Below are 6,895 nucleotides of genomic sequence, written 5' to 3'. Positions count from 1 at the left end.
CGTTGAAGCAAACAGTCAATCAGCACATGGCAGAAAAAGCTCATTCAGAACTGCAGAAAGTTCTCTAAATGCCAGAAGATCTTGATTTGGATGCATTTGCAGATGTTCCTGCTGGCTGGAATCTCTGGCTGGTTCCTCCCTGCAGTTTTTTCTCCAAGCCAGATGGCAGAGGGGGAGAGAAGACACCCCCTCAATTCTAGTACCCACTATGTCTTTAGCCTTTTTACAGTCTGCTCATAAAAATATATATATACCTAGTTCCTGATTCAGAATGTTCCAGTTATTCTTTTGTATGAATAGACATTTTATGAATTCTGCATAAAGTTCCTACTGATGGTAACTGCATCTAATTTTTTTTTGTTCCCTGAAGGGACTGGAGAGAAGAAGTTACAAATAGACCAAGAAGTGAGCAGGAAATAACGAGGTTGCTGGAGATATCCAGCACAAGGAGCCAGCAGCACCACAGTAGAACACTTGGAAAGAGCAGGATCTGAAATCATTCAGCATAAGGCTGTAACTAACTACTCAATATATTCATATACTTTTAAAAAAAAAAGAAAAATTACTTTTTCACTCTCTAATCTGACCCTATCTCAAACCATTCTAATTTCCATACTCCAAAACTAAATGGAATACACACATCTATATATATTCAAAATTCTGTGTGTATATGCATATATATATGCAGACACACAATATATATATTCTTTGTGGATATGAAAATTATGTGTGTCTAATTAAGCACCCACATAGTTAGGGCCTTGTTTAAATTGCAGGCCCAGCTTGTGGTGTGGCGGCTCCTTTAATTTTGGAGTTCTCCCCCTGTGTTCCCCTGCCGCTTGTTGGCAAAGAGGCCCCATCAGCCCCACTGCTTTCCTCTCACTCCTGATGCCTGGGAGGTGAAAACCATGGTTTTAAATATGCTATGGTTTTTACCTCCCACTGCTTGCTGCTGACCATAAGGGAGGCAAAAACTTAAAACTGTAGTTTTTGCCTCCCAGCCCCCCAGGACTGAGCACAAGTGGTGGAGTTCATGGGGCCCTTCTGCTAATCAGTGGCAGGGGAGCATGGGGGGAATCCAAAATTAAGGGAGCTGAAGCACCATGACCTGGACCCATGACTCAAACTAGGTCCTACACTTAGGACAGCAGTGAGAACACAATTGTTCATGTGTGACTAACACAAATATAAGCAAATATAAAATATAACACAAATATCCATACAAATATGAGCTTCTCTCAAACATATAGGGTGTGCACAGCTATTTGCTACACCCAGTCTACATTCATGAGTCTTACTTTAAGCCACGTGAATATAGACCAGGAGCAGCATGTACAGCTATTATCTAGTGCTGGTAGCCACACAGAAAACCTGGTGTAATTCAGAGCTGGAAGAAGGATTGGGGGTGCTAACAGATCCATTAGGGAAGAGTTGGTGGGTCCAAAGCATGTAGAGGACTAGTAGGTCCACAGATGGGGTTGTCTGTCTATAGGTCAGGGAGTTGGGGGGAAGGGGCTAAAATAAGCCTGGTCTGGGTTGAGGGAAGTAGAAAGATAATAGGTCTGGGGTGATCAGCTGGGTTTCTGAGACCTGGTGCTAGGCTCCAAATGCATACAGGCATTTGATAGATAAAGTTAATGTATTTCTGATCTAAGTTAGTCCACCTCTTTACCTTAGAAGGTGCATACAGATGTTACAATTTTGGTCTGATCTGGCCCCTGAAAGCATTATACAGCCATGACCAAACACAAGTGCTTGGCTGCAGAACACTTTAAAGGGCTCAATCCTATGATCATCTGAACCCTCCTTGTATGAGGGTTCAGATGAAGATGCTCCAAAATGGAGCACATTCATTAACATCTGTCTGTGTGTGCCAAGAGCAGGGCTGGGCTGACTGACACAGCTCAGCCCTGCTCCAGCACTGTCTTCAGAATGAGGGTGGGGAATGAAAGAGTTTGGTATAGGGGGTTTTCAGCCTGCATTAGAGGATGGGGTTGGGTGGATTGGAGCCCCCTCCAGCTTGAGAGGGCTTCAATCAACCCACCCCACCCCTCCAGCACCAGCAAAAAACCTCCAAACTCATTCTGCTCCCTCCCCCACCTCCCATTCTAAAGACAGAGCTGGGGCTGGGACAGGGGAAAGTGATGGCTAAGGGAGAGCATCTGCAGACTTACAACCACTCCAAATTGCCAATCAATCCCCCAATCCCCAGGACCCAAAAGCGAACACGTCTTGGGATTGGGGTATTGCTATAACTCATAATGCTACCTGTGAAGATTTATAATTTACATTGGGAGGCTGTGCTTCTGTCTGTGCCTAGAGTTAAACTTAGATCATGCCTGCCATTTTTTGCCCAATTTAAGCCCTCTGAATGCCTGCACAGATGGGTTCAGGAAACCCTCACTATTCACAGATTTGCAATTTGCGGTTTCGAATATTCACGGTGCACTCTGGTGATACTTTTTACATTCAGTAAGTTTGCGAGTGGACTTAGTGCAGGCTTAATGAGTCCACTCTGCAATACATTAAGAAAAAAGTCTGTCTCCACACGCCCCCCACCACCACCGACAATGCCACCGACAGCTGGAGGAGCTCCAGGTTTCTGCCACCGCCATGCTTCTGCCATCAATCCCAGTATTCGCAGATTTCCCCATTCATAGGGATCTCTAGAACATTTCCCCTGCAAATGGCAAGGGTTTCCTGTATTTTGATCAACCTAACCCTAGTTACTCAATCTAAAAGTAACAGTTGTAAGTATTCTTATTGAATAAAGAAATGCCCCTTATATGTTCAGACCAAAGCAGTTCAAAACACATACATGTCACAACCCAAAGTTGTGGTTTTTTGTTTTTGTGTGCTTCGGCAACGCTAAATTATGTTCCCGCCAAATTGCAGCTTTTTTGCACGGTAGAGTTTTCTGCTGCAATAGGAGAACCTGCGTGCAAAAGAGTATTTCCCGCCATTTGTAGCCTTCTTTGCATGGTGCATTTCTTTTGCATCATAGTGATGCACGGTGCAAAGGAGTTCCCGCCATTTGTATTTAGATTCGTGCCACATTATTGGCCGGTTCTAAATGTAGGCATACATGGCGGCTAGCTATTGGCTTGCTAGCCGTACAAAAGGCTTGGGTAGTTTCCGCCCAAGTCAGAGAGAGAGGAAACCTGGAGAGATATAGAACTCGCCAGGAGGAGGAGACTTCATGCTGTGTGAAGATCTCCAAGCGATGTGGACCCTTGCGGACCCAACGCACCTTTCTTAAGCAGGCAACGGAGGTCCGTTTAGCTTCTAGCCTCTCCCCATCACCGAGCGCAATCCTAGATGTATCCCTATCCTATATACCCAATTTTCGAACCCACAGAGTCTTAACAGCTCCGGGGGACCTGGGAACTGAACAGAACTCACAGAGATTCAGCCACTCCGTGAGGAAAGAATTGTTGAAGCCGCGGAGCCTAAACCACTCCGGGGTCAAAGAACCGAGTTTGTCAGAGTCCTCCGACGAGGATTCAAGTGGAGCTGTGCCTGGAAAGCTGTCCAGCCTACACCGCAACCACCTTGGGTGTAAGTAAATAATCTTTTCAATCAACCATTACACCTCCGTAACTGATTCTAGCTCGCGTGTACCTTACTGCCCCGTGGTTTTCTTTGGCCCTGCGTGCCCGGGCTGCTGGCCACAGCCCACGTGCACAAAGACGGGTCCGCATATCGCTCCCGGCTCAAACATGGCGACATGGACGGGATCGGGAGGCGGCCCGCACAATACAAAGGAAAAATCTATTCAGAATTAAATTAATTATTTATGGAAATGTTTCCCAGTATACACTAAACTTATCTGGTAAATCTATCAAAATTATGGTAAAAAAATACAGCTGCTTCATGAACAGAAAAGGTCAATTTTCAAAATGCTATGCATTACAAAATTCCAGAAAAATATGCTATTAACTGCATAGGTTTATAGAAGGAATTTGACATACTCAAAAGAACTGATGCAATTGTTTGGAAGGTGTTTGTTTTACTGTCAGTAAAGATGCCAATGTATAAACTGCTTCTTTGCCCAATGAGAATGCTAGATTAACTTTTTCTTCCCCTCCCCCCGCAAAAAAAAGAACAGTGTCTTAATTACCAATAGTATCTTAGTACAAAAAAAAAGACTAGATGTTTAGTAATCGTGATAGCTGCATACATACACAATGCTGAACGTATTGTTGATTTTGGCATTGTGAACAATTTCAGACCCACGCAGGTCTAGAGATGCCCTCTCTGAGCTCTCTCCAAAACACCCATTTTATCTGCCAAGAGAATGAGAGACAAGCCCCTCTGGTTCCCGCTGACAAAAGACATGTTGGAAACACAGCACTTTGTTGAACTGAGAGACCATATATTTGCGCATGCTAGAGAAAGGTGTTTTCTTTCTCTGCAGGGATCCTCTGTTTAGATGAAAATATCCTACATTGGGCATGAATAGACTTAATTTTTTTATCATCCATTTCTCTAGAGTAGATGAGAACTGCAACAAAGAATAAAACCAAGACAGGAAGGAAATCCAAATTCTTCATAATGCCACTTTCTCTCATGTTGAGCGGTACCTGACTGGAATTTTGGAATATCCAAGAGAAGCGGGTACATGATGCACAAGTCTATCAGACAACCATATTCTCTGTGCTCAGGTCTTTCCTAAGGACTCATTTATTTTACTGCTTTGCCCCTAGGAAGTTAATTAAAATAAAAATAATCATATGATTTGTCAGTGCAGAGAGAAAAATATTAAATTGCAGCAAGAATAAAGATCATAAGGAATGTCTTTGATTTGCAACATTTCTGGCAGTGTGGTACCACATAAACATAGAATCATTCAGTGAAAAAGCTGTTAGGTCATATTTCTTTGGTCTTTTATCTGGTTAGTAACTAAATACTTTTTCATTCATGTAACTCTTAGGGTTCCTGCTTAAAATGTATTATGTAATTCCACTCAGTTCTTGAGAAATGTTAAGTCCAACAGCCAGGATAATTTTGATTTACTTCTTACCTAGAGGTAGGCCAACTGGTGGCATCTCATGTATCAGCAATCCCATGCTTAAAAATGGGAGGTGGGGGCACTTTGACTAAAGCTCACCAAATGAGCTTTAGTTAAAGTGCCCCTGCCACCATTTTGAAGCTACAGGATGCTGATATGTGAGATGTGGAGTCTTCTGAAGTGTTGTAATTACGGTGCATGGGAGCAGCCTCCCCACATGGCAACAGCCATGCTATCTGCCTATAACAGAAGAACACAAATTTCCATCTGTAGCCTCGCTGAGGGAGGGCTGACAGACATTTATACATCTATACCAGACCAAAGGATCCTTTCTTTTTTCCTTCCTTTCTTTCAAGATGCTGGCTGCCAGGTGAAGCCCCGCTGAGCTCCACCACCTCAGGTCCCTTCTGTGCGCTTCTCCCCGCCCTCTCCCCACCTAAACCTTTCCTCTCCCCAGCCTGTACAAAAGGATGACTGCCAGAAGCCAGGATACCTGGCATGGGGATGTCTCTGCAGACCTGTGCTTCAGCCATGGCCCTATAGATGCATGCCCCTCTCCCCGTCAGGGTGGAGGCCTGTGCTGGCACTCTGGTGAAATGCCGGAACGTCTGGTATGCTGCCTGGGTGAACTAAGTGCCCGTCATCTACCTGGCCAGGCCTGGTGAGGGAGGTGTGTGTAGTAGGGCTGGTGGTCTTGGATGTCCACTATTTGGCTACACCCCTGGAGACCCCAGCAGTGCAGGTGGTGGCCTCCAATGTCCCCCTGCACCAGCCAAACCAGGATCACACCAAAGTGCTCGAGCACTATGGCGTCCATACTAGCCCCTGCTGAAGGCTGACCATGGGGAGCAGGGACCCCAGGCTCAGGTACGTCCTGTGCTTCTGGAGGGAGGTGTTCATGCTCCTCAGGTGGGGCCCCTAGATGCTACCTCTCTCCATAACCTTTGTGGTGGATGAGAGGTGGTATGTGGTTTACTTCTCCCAGGGAAAGACCGCGTCCTGCCCCTGCGGCAGTGGCTCCCAGTGCAGTGCCCACTGGGGCAGTCAGCTGGGGCACCGGCTGCTGCACCCACACAGGGCATTGACATGTCCACCTCCAGCGCAGGAGCCTCATCAAAGGGTGGGGCTGGGAGCTCCTCCCAGTCCCCTCCACCCCTGCTCCATCTGGGTGAATTGGCACCTCTGGCATGAACATGCCACCCGGGGGGGGGAGGGCCTGGGACATCCTCCCAGGCTCCTCCAGCCCCTGTTGAGGCTGATGCCTCAGCCAGTGAAGGGGCTGGGGATTCCTCCCAACCCCCTCCTGCCCCAGTCCCCTCTGGGGTGGGTGTGCCCCAGGTGCTGACACCTCACCGGGTGCGGTGATGGTGGCCTCTTCTCAGCCTCCTTCCACCCTCCATCCACATGGTGGGGCTCCCCCCCCAGTACAGGGGCCTCATCTGGTGGAGGGGCTGGGATGTGCTTCCAGTCCCCCCACCCCAGTTCCACCCAGAGCAGCTAATATCTCAGGCGCTGGGGCCGTCAGGTGAAACAACTCAGACCCCCTCTCAACCCCCCTCCAACCCTGCCTCAGTGAGGTGGTGGGCCTGGAGGTGACGGACCCCAAGCAGCCTGGCCCATCCTCTTCAGGGGAGGCTCCACCTACTCCTAAGAAAGCCAAGAGCAGGAGGTGGAAGGGAGCTTCCCAGGGAACCCCTGCTTCTTTGGGGCTCACCTCTCCCAGCGCTGGGGAGAATATAGCCAGGGAGCCTGACCCTACCCTGCCTGCCCCCCTGGCAATCCCACTGCCTCAGGCCATGACTGAGGGTGCCCTGCAGTGTCTTTCAACCCCTTGCCCACATCCCAGCCTGTGGGACTTGTGAGTGGCGGGGGGGAGGGAGAGGG

The sequence above is a fragment of the Alligator sinensis genome, unplaced genomic scaffold (assembly GCF_000455745.1).
Source record: "Alligator sinensis unplaced genomic scaffold, ASM45574v1 scaffold65_3, whole genome shotgun sequence".
NCBI lineage: Eukaryota > Metazoa > Chordata > Crocodylia > Alligatoridae > Alligator > Alligator sinensis.
This window is presented reverse-complemented; position numbering follows the sequence as displayed.